The 15,266-nt window shown below is 33.8% G+C and overlaps 1 protein-coding gene across 3 annotated transcripts in view; it reads right to left on the bottom strand.

The window, feature by feature from the left end:
* LOC119831779 (zwei Ig domain protein zig-8-like) overlaps positions 1 to 14,435 on the bottom strand; it is a 137,187-nt gene extending 122,752 nt beyond the window's left edge. For 2 of the 3 annotated variants that reach the window (XM_038355280.1, XM_038355283.1), the window contains exon 1: positions 14,305 to 14,435. The gene's annotated coding sequence lies outside the window, so the exon portion shown is untranslated. The remainder of the gene's footprint in view (positions 1 to 14,304) is intronic. The other variant, XM_038355282.1, reaches the window with a different exon arrangement.
* Between the last annotated feature and the right edge of the window lie 831 nt (positions 14,436 to 15,266).

The raw sequence follows: 15,266 nt of genomic DNA, 5'->3' as shown, positions 1-15,266 counted from the left end.
CCCCCCTATTTTATTTTTGTACATACAAATTCCTCTTCAATGATAAACTCCTCTTAATATATTAATATTCATAATAAAATAGCGAATTTATTTTATACTATATAAAGATGACGTCACAAATTAATACCGTGTTTTAAACAAAATAAATATAAATAAATACCCATTACGTACAGCAAATTGGCAATGGTCTCTTCTCGTATTTTTTAATTCCCCACCCAGCAATTAACTGCGCCACAATGGGAGTTATGACCTACTGAAATAACAATAAACCCTAATGAAACTAAATAGCATGCACGCTGTTTCGAATGAACATCTGATGCTATTCGTATTAGTTTAACATTGTTGAAAGTTTGTTCATAATTTTAAGGGTATATACTGTTATTATATTATATCAAAACTAGCTGCGCCCCGCGGCTACCGCGTAAGTCCCTATCCCGTAGGAATATCGGGATAAAAAGTTGCCTATATGTTATTCCAGTTGTCCATCTGTCTACGTACGAAATTTCATTTCAATCGGTTCAGTAGTTTTATCGTGGCAACAAACACACACAGATCCTTACAAACTTTCGCATTTATAATATTTGTAGGATAGTAGGATTATATAGGTAAAAATCTAAAAAAACATCCCTCAACTACTACTGGCTTCACTCGCTTTGATACTGAGTATTGTAAAAGATAATTTAAGTCTGGTGATACTAATCAGGATTATATGAGTCATCAAATTATTGTATTTTCGCCGTTCCTTGATAAGTGTACAAAGTTTGAAATAAAAGCTCTGGGGGAGCCGGAGGCCCATATCCTTTTCCTTCCTTTCACAGTCCTTTCCTTTATTCCTCTCGCCAATCCTCTCTTAATCCCTTCCCAAAAAGTCGGCAATCCATTTGCAGAGGCGTAAGGACTGCAATGGACCTTATGCCTCTATAAATGTTGATGGGCGGTGGTATCGCTTATCATCAGGCGACCCACCAGCTCCATTGCCGACTGTGTCATAAAAAAAAGGTTAAATCGTAGTTCAGTAACATTGAAACTGTCGAGTTTTAGTGTTAATATGCTAATAAACTTTGAATCTATTTAGATTCCCTCCCTGTTATTATCGCTCTGAGTATTCGCAACTACTTCTAATTAGAAGTTGCTAATAATCTGCATATTAAATTCCCAAACTAAAGGTTCAATAGCAATGTTCCCCTACTAATATTATAAATGCAAAAGTTTGTGTGGATGGATGTATGTGTATGTATATTTGTTACTCTTTCACGCAAAAGCTACTGAACCTGATATGGACTTACGCGGGAGAAACCGCGGGGCGCAGCTAGTCTGTACTAGTAAAGAGCTGAAGAGGACGTTTTAAAACGAATATATCTTCGGAACCCTAACTGAACCAATTGCAGAAATTCTTTCACAATTGGAAATACATGTGACTACTGCGCATAATATATTATGTCATCATCATATCAGCCCATACATGTTCCCACTTGAAAGCAGGCCATGAGGGTTCAGGCCAAGTGCGGGTTGGCGATGTCACATGTCGCCGAACTTTTTTTTATGTCATAGCGGGCAACTGAGCTAGTGGTTCGCCTGATGGTAAGCGATCACTACCGCCCACGAACATTCCTAGAGGCCTCCGCGAATGCGCTACCCGCTTTTAAGCGGTCCTTACCCCTTCAATCCTAAAAAAAGATTGATGACTTGAAAGAAGGAATGGACTGGGAAGAGTCAGGACACGGGTCACTGGCTCACCAACTCACCGTACGAAACACAATAGCATGCTATTATTTCAAGCCGGTTTTCTGTGGTGGTGTGATACTTCCCCGGTGTGAGCTGGCCCAATTCGTGCCGAAGCGTGCTTGAATCAAGAAATAGACATGAAAAATGAACATATCATTATTATCGAAGACTGAGTTCTTCATAGTTTCTTGGCAAGAAACTAAAGTCCAGATAATTACATCGTTTACCAGAATGGTTAACAACCCAATATATTATGATCAAAGCAGTCCAAACCTTTGCTAGTGAGGCGAGTTTTAATGACTAAGTGCAAAGGAATACTGGTTATAACTGTAGTTGATAATAAAATGAAGAATGGGAGACATAAAACTATTTTTGTGTATGTCTTGTGAAATACAGAACGATTGTGTATTCTTGTGTGTACATTAAGAGATCGAAGAATTTTGTATAACACATATCCCTATTAATGCGAAAATAACGTATGTCTGTCCGTCTCTTTAACCTTAAACTTATGAAGCAATTTGGATGAAGCTTGGTAGAAAAATATTTTGAGAGTTTGAGTTTTGTTTATATTGCCAAGTTTGGCATAAACACATTTAAATATATATAAATACATAGTGGTAAAGTATTCAATAAAAAAAACTATTTTATTTTTAAGAGATACCTACAGCCTGGTGATAGACCGCAAGACAGATAGACAAACGGACAATGAACTCTTAGTAATAGAACAGTGTAATAGGGTCCCGTTTTACCCTTTGGTAACGAAACCCTGAAATTGTGAAATTTATTATAATTGAACAGCAATTTTCCAATATTTTTCAGCGAGATTAATTCAAAATATTATTTTAATAACAAAATTTTAGGTAAAAAAGAGCAAATATTGAAAAACGATATCGCTTTATTCTCGCAAATGAAAGGCACATTTTCCGACTATAATTAAAAAAATATACTTTTATAACTCCCTTCATTTTGTGTCAGAACTCAGAATGTACAAAAATTACTAACAATTAACTGAAAAACTATTGAAACATTCCATGGGAAGACATCATCTGTCGTTATCACTCTAACTCAATTATTCAGATATATATCGAAAGCATCAAACATTTTTACACATTGAACTTCGAGCGAAGCGAGCTAATGAATAAACAATTAAAAACTCATCACGCCAAAAGGTAGGCTTCATTGAAATTCCCTTTCAGTAGTCTCCACCACTATTCCTTATAAACCAAACTAATGGCTCCTTCTGATTGCGTGTCGACTTGATTAATAGCATTTTCATACTTTACTTTGATTGCTTCATTTTCCTGTCGCCATGTTTACAAAGCGTTATGCTAATATTGGGGATTTATTAATTACTCTGTTACGTTTTAATTTTGAGGATCCATTTGCTTTGAGTGTTGTATTTTCATTGCATTTATATGAGATGAATTGAAGGGCAAATGGACAGGATGAACTGTAAATATGCCTTTTAAGATATTATAAAGATACTAGCTGATTTGGCAAACGCTGTTCTGCTACTTTTATCATTTACGGGTATGAAAAATAGATGTTGGCCGATTCTCAGACCTACCCGATATGCACAAAAAAATTTCATAAGTATCTGTCCAGCCGTTTCGGAGGAGTATGGCAACGAAAACTGTGACACGAGAATTTTATATATTAAAGATAAAGCTATTAAATACTAAAATACTAAAGTATACTGTAAGGTTGTAAAAACCGATTATAATCTGTCTCTCAAGGTTGCGAACTATCGAAAAATAGTGATCACTATACATTAGTTATATATACATTCGTTTGCTATTTAACGAATTAAAGTTCGTTAGATTATAATGCTGATGTATCCCGAGACTTAACTTCCCCAAACGTCCGTAAAGTGCAAGCGGGGCATTACCATGTAAGTAGTTTCGACAATTCTTATATCGAAAGATAACACGTTAAATTGTAAATAGAAAGTATGTTCACCATTTTTTTGAGGTTTTGGGTAACCATTTTCCGACAAATTATAATTTTGCACACACACACCCACACCGACAGATTATAATCTTGCACACACACACCCAAGTAAGCGCGCGCGCACGTGCCATTCCAAACACCTACGATAAGTAACAAATTAATTTTCCTTTGCTTTTCTTTTAATTAGATATAAAACTGACTGTAATATTGTTTAAAGGGAGAAAGAGTTTCTTTTATTCCTCTCGTCAATCCTTCCTTAATTCCTTTCCAGCTTGAAGTCTGTAGTCGACCTTACGCCTCTCCAAATGTTCATGGGCGGTGGTAGAGGGTGGTAGGTGGTAGGGTGGTAGAGGTGGTGGTAGGTATCAGGCGACCCAGCTCCATTGTCGTCTATGACATAAAAAAATACCTCAAACACCATTCAACATTCCCCAAATAAAATTAACTCAAAGCAACAAAAGCAACATATTCATTTATTCAATCAAAATTTCAAGAAAACTGAGCGAAACTCAAACTTCCCGAGATAAGGTACGCACAGATATGAATACGCTTAAAACTTACACGTAACTCTGTATGAATGTTACATTTCTCGTTATTTCGAAACCGGCTTTACTAGAATACTCGCTTATGAAAAAAAAAATGGTTGCCTGTAAATTCGGTTTTACGGGCGAAGATTTTACGTGACAACGTCTTTTTGTCGGTAGAATATTTATTGATATGAATATTATTACATTGCACAATAGGAACAAGGATTTGAATGAAAATAAGAATTGCACAAATTTTAACTATAGAAGATATATTTTGTTTACTAAAAAGACAGAGACAGACACAAGCACGCGCCGATTCAATGCGCCTAATTCTCTAGTGCTGCGCGCGCGGCGGACCGATCATAGTTCGGTGACTCATCGTAACGTTACTGGGCGTTACACTTTTTCATGAGTGACTCCTAGCCGCAACCTAATTTAAGACGTTGTCACGTCAATATAAATCCATATCATGTCTACCTACTTATTATGCTTTAACAATACTTTACAAAACAGGATGTTCAAAATTTTCAGAACTCAGAACTTTCGACTCGACGATTTTGATGATTCTTATTTATTTGAAAGCTAGCGCATCCAGGATAGACATTTAAAATTGGTCTAGTTCTAACATTGAGGTAAAGTGAACGCGGTTTAGGAGAGAACTGTATAATTTTGGTATACAAAAAAATTTATTAATATAAGTATCTTAGGAAATTAATCAATTCCTGCGAATTGATTCTTTTTCTTAACTTTAAAAGTTTGATCGTTGTAATCTTATTTAAAATGTCAATTGCGAAATGAAATTTTCTAGTTCTATTGTTTTAGATTCAATTCCGAGACAGCCCAGCCGAAGACAGGATGTGTGGTTACTTGTAAATATTAAAATACTATTATTTTATTAAAATAATAGTTAAATAGATTAACATGACTGAAAATTTGATGAATTTTATGCACAAAATACTTCATATATAATTCACCCGTTTAAGCTTTATAATTAAACCCTCATTTAATACAAAATTGGAAAACGCATCATCAAAGTGATTTATAATAAATTTTTAAAACTTAACATTAATTATGCTAAAAGTATAAAGTGCACGAAATAATTATATACAGATGAAGAGTTTGTTTAAATGCACTTGTAGGTTTTGTGCTAACGCAGGATATTCAGTCGCTTATCTGGTCGTCGGTGGGCTTGTTTACACGCGGCCGCACCCGCGGTAGTGGATGATTTCATATGAGATCCCACGACCTCGGCGAATAGCGAAGACGGGACACAGTGGAGTTTAGTCGGTAGGTCCATTGCCTCTCTAGGCAGTGGAAGTCGGACATAACCCACGTCCTTGAATTGACGTGGGTATGCATGAGCATTCTCCACTTAAAAAAACGGATTTTCGGTCGCGTCGCACATCGCGTCATTAGCGTCGCCCCTCAGTTGTCCCGTAACTCGCGCCACCGACCCACGTTTTAAGTAGTATATAGTTAGTGTAGTCTATTTGTTGAGTAATTTAGCGAAAATATAATTATTTTTTTTACTGGAAATTTTAATTTATCTCTGCATACGCTACACTAAACACTTTCTCACTATTTCAAAATTTCACCGGTGGTAATGTACACCATCCTGAGCTATAGGCTATGTACCTACCACAGGCGAAGCCGGGGTGTACGCTAGTATAAAGTGAAGTCCCGTGTCCCCTACTGGGGTATGGAGCAGATGATATACATCTGCTACTGATCAATTTTATTTATGGACAAGTAAGTGATCAGTCATAGAATCAGATCTGTGTCCTGCCAGACCGAGACATTTTTTTTGCGTCCCCAACGGGAATCGAACCCAGTACCCCTCGGTTCTAAGCTCACGCGTTAACCACTGTATAAGGAGGTGGTCACCGGTACGCTAGTATATCGTATATCTAAATACGTAAGCATAGCTACAAACGAAATTTTAAATCTCGTCATGACAGTCAAGCGACTGTACGAATAAAATCCATAGGAATATTTCGTAGATTATTTTTTGTATGGTACAATTTCCTACCATCTTTTTTAAACGACAAAGGCCCCTGTCGTGTTTGTGAGGCCAGAAATGTCACCGGTCCGAACACCGAATACTTATTTTTTAATCGGATAAACAAAAACGTGGCTTTTTGGCGATATGTATTCAAAATCTCTTTTGCGGAACTGTAGTGATGGTTTGCGAGGAAAATTCCGAATAAAATACTCTATAGAATACAATGCTGTACATACAGAGTATTACCTATATAAATGTAGGTATAGATATATAGGTTTTTTACGTGCCACGTTGTTTACGTTTGTTTTTCGTATGAAATTGCAAGTTGTATTTATCATAAGTGTACAAATAGGTGATCATTGGGCTTATGTCAGAATTATGAACTTTAGAAATAACAACTGAATTCTGTTCCTGTCTCATCTTCTTCGGAATGACGCAATAAAGGAAGAAAATTAATTAAGATAAAATATCCGCGCAGCAGAGAATTTTCCTTCATTAGTAATTAGGAGTTGTTCTGTCCAATAAATTGGCCAATATAAATAGAAAAACATTGACAGATCGTAGAAAAACCTTTAAGTTTAACAATTATTATTTACCATGTTTGTTTGCTCACACTGAAACACAGGTCTCCATGGAGCTAAAATTAAAAGGAGAAATAAAAAAGGTTGATTTTTCTCCATAGATAAAACTAGCTTTGATTTATTTTCAAATGTGCCAAGGTTTTTAAAAATTTACTCAAAACTTGCGTAAAATAAACCAAATAAAGGAATAACGGGTTTCATTTGACAATATTTACACTTCGCTACACTATAAGCAAACTATTTGATGACGTACGATGAAAATTGAGAACTCTGTTTGCTGTATCCCAAGCAAATATTTAAATCGTTGATAATTACGAGGGAAATGAATATATCCGTACAAAATTCCGCTTGCATTAGCTTGATGTTAGCTCAAAATTGTATGTATAATTAGGGACTAAACTAAATTTTGTGAATCGTTATTGCTGTGCAATATGGATATTTTATAGACCCCAAAAGAGTAGTTTATTATGTCCGTTTGTCTGTTTGTATTTACCTCAACCACGTAGAACCTATGAAAATATTGACAACATTTTATATGGTGAAATAGAAATATACGGTCCAATTTATAGGCTACATTTTATTTGAAAAAAAAATATATATATCTAGGTATTAAAGGGGCCTATCCATGTAGTCGGGGCATAAAAAATTAATGCGCAAATATGAAATAAAATGACCATATAGGTACTATGATAAGGTTCTTTACAAATTAAATAGAGGTTTTCCAAACAGGTTATCTGTTGTTGTCCTATTGTACGGATTGTGCTTAGGTCTGAGAACGTTGTTTATTCAATGATCGAACTACCCTCACTTTGTTAATAGTCTGACTGACTACATCAATTAAGCGTTTGGAAAGAATTGCAGTACATTCTTATTACGATCAAACTAATATTCAACTACCTACTGAAATGAAATGAAATTAAATGAAATGAAATTCTTTATTGCTTATAAAAAACAAAACAAAGAAAAGCTGAACAACATTAAATAAGCAAAAGGCGGCCTTATCGCTAGGTAGCGATCTCTACCAGGCAACCCTTAAAGTAAAAGAAAAAAAAAAGAATATACAAAATAGAAGGTGAGCAAAAATAAGGCAATTTAGAAAAATTTGGTGATGGTATTTAATACATACATATTATATACATACAGACATACACACATACGTACATAATTAAAATATAAGTATATATAAACAGATTTATAATAAGTTTAAATACATGAACAAAAATGAAATAACCCAATAAAATACATATAACACACATAACATATAACTATATACCTATACATAGACTACAGATTCACCTTACCATTATACCTTTTTCATTTCCAATAATATATTATGAGAACAGAATGTGGTAAAGGCGTGTAGCCAATAACTTATAATTGCTGTATATTGTGTATAATATAAGTAAATTATAATTGCTGCCATCCACCACCAATATCTATCCTTTTGTATATTGAAAAATCCTACCCATAGGTTGCCTGGTAGAAATCGCTTAGTAGCAATAAGGCCGCCTTTTTGGCTCTATTTTATGTTTCTTCATTAATTTGTTTTCCTTTTTATACATTATTTTTATTTAAAATTGGTGCTAAATAAAGTGTATTATTATTATTATGTGTTATTATTATTAACTTAAAAACAATATATGCATAGTAATAAAGCTTTATGCGGAAATATTGAAATGTTAACGAAGAAATGCCATAATCCACACTGGTTTGATCATACATCAACTAACGAAATATTCATTACAACTTAATGTGCTCGGAGCGAGCGAGTTAATCCACTTTCCTGTAAAACGTAGTGAAATATATAGAACCTTGTTTTTGTTTAATTGATATACCATATTACTAAGACTTCGCTGTCCGTCTGTCTGTCTTCTGTCAGTCTGTTCGTCTGTCACCAGGCTGTATCTCGACAACCAGTAATACTTAGATCAACAATTGTAATTCTCTGAAATCGTGTCTTTTGCAGCCGCTATAATAACAAATAATAAAAAGTTTGGAAAATCCAAAAGTGCACGCCTCATAGCGGTTTTTAATTTTTACAAGAAAAAAATTAAAATAAAAAAAAGACTTGAATTTTTCGCGCCATTGTCTACCCAGAAATGGAAAAATAAGGTGCTACACGCAAGTATTGTAAACGAGCCTTTTTGCATAACGTAACAGAAAAATAGTTGATGAGATAGAAATGTACATTCGATAAGTGGATTTTTGTTTTGTCAATTAAAATTAAATTACATTGAATTAGACCGCGATCTTCGAAAGGAAATAAATTTAGATGATACCGAAGCGTTTAAAAAATAAATAAATTCGATTAGTTAAGTTTTTCGCGAGTTATCGTGACCACGCCGGTTTACATACATACATACAAACGGACAGGCTTAGAATAATTTTTTTAAACATTTTTTTAGTTATTTACAAAGCACAATAAGATTTAAAAATGTCATGAGTGTTGAAACTAGTGTTTTTTCTTCACAATTATGTATGAATATTATTCTACAAGTGCGATAGAAAATATTTATAGATACTTTTAGTTCAAAAAATCCCTTGATTTTCGTTAAGCGAGAGTAGAGCACTACCTCAACGCTCCGTTTATGAGGCGTGCAAAATTAAAGTTCTGTAACGATCGGAATGGTTATAAATTGGATGGGTGAAAACAACCTGATTTGACGTGAGATGTCTTGAATGTCATGCCAAATTTATCCTAATATACTATTTTGCAGTTCAAAATTATATCAAAAATATATTAATTATATTTTATATATTTACTAGCTGCACCCGGCAAACGCTGTTCTGCCTTACTCTTATCGTTTAGTGGTATGAAAAATAGATGTTAGCCGATTCTCAGACCTACCCAATATGCTTACCAAATTTCAGAGGAATCGGTCAAGCCGTTTCGGAGGAGTATGGCAACGAAAACTGTGACACGAGAATTTTATATATTAAGATTATTTTATTTGATTTCGTCAATTATTTGCCTCCAGCCTCATATACAATTTTTTATTTGATTTGATTTGAAAATTATGAATACACAAGCATTGATTTTAACAATTATTTGCCTGTCACATGATACCCCATGTACATAAAGGGACTTCTAATTAGCCTTTATCCCACAAAACAACATCTAACTACAAAGTGTCAAACATCCAAATTTTCTGATCATAAATATCATCTCTTATAGCTGCGTCAACGGGGACGAAGTAATGGCATTTCTGGAGAGTTAAGGATACACTACATAGGAGTACTACATAATAAGTTTTCCATTGTCTTTATGCTTAGATCTTCAAAATTACACAACAAATTTTAATGGTTTTTTTATTAAATAGATAAAGTGATTCAAGAGGAATTTATTTATTATAGAAAAAAGGGGGAGAAAGGTGTGTAGATCTGAATTTAACGCTTACAAAGCCATGGACAAAACTAGTCTCAAATAGTTCTATAGTATTTGGTACTTTCTTAATTGAACCCAGAACCGCTAACTTCCTAGGTTTCAAGATCCCATAAAGTTACTAATCAAGCACAGTTCTTAAGTTTACAGAATCCGGCCAAGTTAATGTTTCTCGCTCATTCGACACCCGTGTACCAACGGACAGGAAATGAATGGAAGTCAGTGGGAAGTTAGATAGATATTATACGTTTATTAAAATAGCACATTCAACACACGACAATTACAAAAAGACAAACTCAAACTCAAACTTAAACATTTATTTATTTAATTAGACCTCTCATAAAACCTTAACTTAACCTTAACTTTTAAATAATATAATACTAATAACTTAGTTTTAACATTTAAAGAAAATAGACAAATAAATAAAAAACATGTTTATACTATTACATCACTACATAGTATAAAACAAAGTAGCTTTCCGTGGTCTGTGCGTCTGTATGTTTAGATATTTAAAATTACGCAACACATTTCGATAGGGTTTTTTTTAAACCTAGAGTGATTTAGGAGGAAAGTGTAAATAATTAATAAAAAAAAAGGCACGTATATCAAATGCATTATTGCACCCGTGCGAAGCCGGGGCAGGTCGCTAGTCATTAAATAAAAGTGTTCTCTGTCTCAGATAAGTATTTCAAATGTAATAATAATGATGTGGTGAGTCAATGCGGAAGCCATCTGTCACAATTTTAAAATAAAGGGACTTGTTTGTCAATATAAAAAGAATCACAACTAAAATTATATGAAACTAGCTTTTCGCCCGCGGCTTCGCCCGCGTAGAATTCGCTTATATCGCGCGACATGGTAAGGAGTATTTTTTTCGCATTAAAAAGTATGGTTTGTTCTTTCCCACGTTTAGCTCCATCTTCATACCAAGTTTCATCAAAATCGGTTTGACAATAACGAACTTTCATACAAACTTTCATCCCCTCTTTCAACCCTTTCTACCCTTTTTTTGCGATAAAAAGTATCCTATTTCCTTTCCCAAGTTCAGTTCTATCTTCATACCAAATTTTATCAAAATCGAATCAGTGGTTTAGGCGTGAAAGCGTAACAGACAGACAGAGTTACTTTCGCATTTATAATATTAGTAGGGATGTTGCCAAGAGACTATTGTAAATCTTCTGGAAGTAAATTCACATCAAGTTCCATGCATAAAAAATAAAAATAACTATTTATAGAAAATATACAAGGTCCATGCATAAAAAAATAATGATAACTATTATAGAAAGTATAACTTATTAACACATTTTATGAACATGTTTCGCTAGTCTAATCCAAAGATAAGCCTTACAGATCACATAATAGGCGTGTTAATCACTAGGTAATATATAAATTAAAGCGAGCTGCTAGAAAATGAGATTACATTGTAGCGCGGGAAATTGCCACATGCCTTTTTGTTGAACACTAATATCCAGTATTAAAACCGTAATAAAACTATTATGTTTCTATAACATCCAACCATTATTTGATACGACTGAATTTCAATCGTAATTGAGGCCACCAAAACCTGAGTGTCATAGGCTTCAATTAATCAAACATTATTAAGATTTTTTTAAGGTAGCAGGTAGGGTAAGCATAGGAGCTGGTGGGCCACCTGATTTTAAGTGGTCAAAACCACTCATTATCACATGCTACACTTATAGTGTTACATGTGCTTTGCCAGGCTTTTAATAATAAATTATCTATACTAATATAATAAAGAGGAAAAGTTTATGTTGTTTCTTTGTACACTAAAGGCTCCGAAACTACTGGCCCGATTTAGAAATTTCTTTCACGAAAAGAAAGCTACATTATTTTTGAGTGCTATAGGATAAATTTTACTCCGGAATGTATCGCGGGCGAAGCCGGTGCGACCAGCTAGTATTAAAATAAAATACATACCATCACGGTTGCATATTTCGAAACATAATTGCAGGTAGTCTAACAGTCACTATTTATTACATCTACTATTTCAATACAGATTGCAAAACATTCGCGATTTGTTTTTCGTAACCTGAACGCAAGCTTTTATTGCATTGTTATAATAATATACACCTATTCATAGATATGTCTTATTGTGATTTTAAAAGAGCAACTACAGAGTTTCTTGCCGTCTTTTCTCTGTAGAAACTGCCTTCCGAACCGGTGGTAAATGTTATAACTGTGTAATATGACGATTCAACAGTGCTTCTATAAGAAGTCTAATTGAATAAATACGTTATAATTGGATTTTTTTTAATTATTTTTAGTTTGAGTTATTAGTACAATTTCTAAGTATTACCAGCAGTTATGTCTACGTACTAATATTGCAATTAAGTTCTTGAAAACTTCGAAATTAAAAACTTTTTAACTGATTTTAAACGCGATTTATTCATTATATTATTAACCCGTTAAAAAGTTTTTAATTTCTAAATGTATAATACTCACGTAAAACCAAACACAAGAAAATACATTCTTGAAAACTGTCATTGATAAAGATCCATATGTATCAAGTTAAAGTTTTTTTGTTAGTTCGTACCTGTAAATATACTTTTGAAACGGTTCAAGAAATCCAAATAAATAAAAACATTGTTTGTTCAAACGCGCTAATCTCTCAAACTGAACGATTATAAAAATTATTTCACCGATATAAGCATGACTAGCTGCGCCCCGCGGTTTCCCGCGCGTAAGTCCCTATCCCATAAAAATATCGGGATAAAAAGTTGCCTATATATTATTCCAGTTGTCCAGCTGTCTACGTACCAAATTTCATTGAAATCGGTTCAGTAGTTTTTGCGTGTAAGAGCAACAAACACACACACATCCTTACAAACTTTCGCATTTATAATATTAGTAGGAAGTAGGATTAGTAGGATTTCTGAGTGCTATACTCCACGGGTAAAGGCGAGGCGGACCGCTAGTCAGGTAATTAAGAGATGTTGTAATAAAAATATAGCATTACTCCTTTAAAACACAATTATTTTTAGAATCAATTAATGAGAAAACACAACCCGTTGTGTATGTTATAATGTCATTAGCAAATTTGATTGTTAGCTTAAATAAACTAGTTTGAATTATGGACGAAATTAAATATAGAATTCATCACCGCTTTATACCGGCTTTTTCATCCGTGAAACTATTCCTTTATAAAATTCTATCACAAATAGCATCGCCGTGAAAAAATCTACACAATATGAAAGACATTTCCCAACTAATTAATAGCATTAAAAATAAAAACATATCAATTCCAACCATCTTCCTAATTAATATTCTAATTAGCGGTTACACTTATGAATATAAGATTGATAGTTTGTTTCACACTAACATAATAAATATGCAAGTATCCATTAAATTGAATACAAAGCCGCTGTTTTAAGACCTTTTTTATTTCTATTATTTCTATTTTTTTGTTGAATACGGTCTTTCAAAAACCTTGAAATAATAATAAATACGGACGAACAGTAACAGAAGAGACTAATTTCATACTGAATAAGATAATTGCAAAGCAAAAGCTGATATATAATTTAGAGTTATTTTTAACATAAAACATCCACAATGACCGCTTTCAAAAAAAGGAAACAAGCATCAGAATCGGTCCACCCAGTCGAAAGTTCTGAGGAAACAAACTTAAAAAGTACGATTTGAAAACCTCCTTTTTTTGACGTCGGTTGTATGTTTAGAATACTGTGTACGTGAATATTTTAACGCCCCAAAATGTTTGATTTTATAAAATGTGAATTTGGCCGTAAATTTCCAACCCATTTTAGTTACAGAAAATAATATCAGGTATGACCTCCTAATAGTTCGTACATTTATCATAGTATATTTCGAAATTATCGATAAAATAGTATTCTACGTAAGATTGGAGCGTCATTATTCCACCAAATAACAATTAAACTTCCGTTAACCTCATGTCAATTTCAAAATATTTATATAATATTTGTAATATTCGAGAGACTTCTAGAAGTATTGTCAATATAACGGTGTGAAAGGTGGTAAAAAAATGTCATTTAATACAATTTTATGGGCAGCTCCTTCGTCTGCACACTGGATATTACGACTCGTAAAACGAAATAGTTATTGAAGGCGAACACGGGTTTAATATAAACAATGCACGCTTACCGTAACTTACATTTTCACATTCCTTATTCGAAATCACACTCACACCACTTATTCACAAGTCACAACACAGATGTGCGTAAAATAGAATATCTCACAAACGGACGTGCGTTCAGCGCGGAGGTTGACACGAAACTGCCTGAAAACGGGCGGGGGCGCCACCTCGCCCGGGTGAGCGTTAACAAAACGATTTTTCCATTTATTTTTACAATTATTATTAAATGTAGATGTAGCTGAGGCTGTCATGTTGATGTATTAAAGCTTAGCTATTATTGGAATATATTATGTGCCGTTCAGATGTTCTTGAAAGGTTTGAATTCAATATATCAGTTAGGAACTGGGGGGATATAATATATCTTTGATTATAGTGTGCTTATTTACTTTTTTTTGATACTCAGAGGTCAAATCTACACTTATAATGGCATATTAGCTAAAGAGTTTGTCGCTTATTTTAAAGTTCACAACCTCAATCGTTCGGAAATTTAAAATACAATACATGCGACTGATGTGGTGAGAGTGAGTTAATGAGAGGATCATTTCAATTCTAAACGAGTGGGACTTGTTGACGAGGACCAGTACGCAAAACAGCTGCAAAAATCTTATACCTACGTCTTTGTAACATATGTTAAATTTATACTAATATTATATAGCTGAAGAGTTTGTTTGTTTGTTGGAAAGCACTAATCTCAGGAACTACTGGTCCGATTTGAAAAATTCTTTCAGTGGTTGAAAGCCCATTTATTGAGGAAGGCTATAGGCTATATATATACCACGGGCGAAGATGGGGCGGACCGTTTGTGACTAATAAAAAGAACACATGTTAAATCGCTAAGTCGTTTTCAAAACGATAAGGAGGAAATAGGCTGGCTTTTGTGATTGTTATACTGTGAAACTGCTTTTGTAATTGTAAAGCAGACATTAGACTTCAAACATCAATTACATGATACGTTTAAACTCTAAGTTCC

This window comes from Zerene cesonia, chromosome 14 (genome assembly GCF_012273895.1).
Source record: "Zerene cesonia ecotype Mississippi chromosome 14, Zerene_cesonia_1.1, whole genome shotgun sequence".
In the NCBI taxonomy this organism is placed as follows: domain Eukaryota; kingdom Metazoa; phylum Arthropoda; class Insecta; order Lepidoptera; family Pieridae; genus Zerene; species Zerene cesonia.
This window is presented reverse-complemented; position numbering and strand designations above follow the sequence as displayed.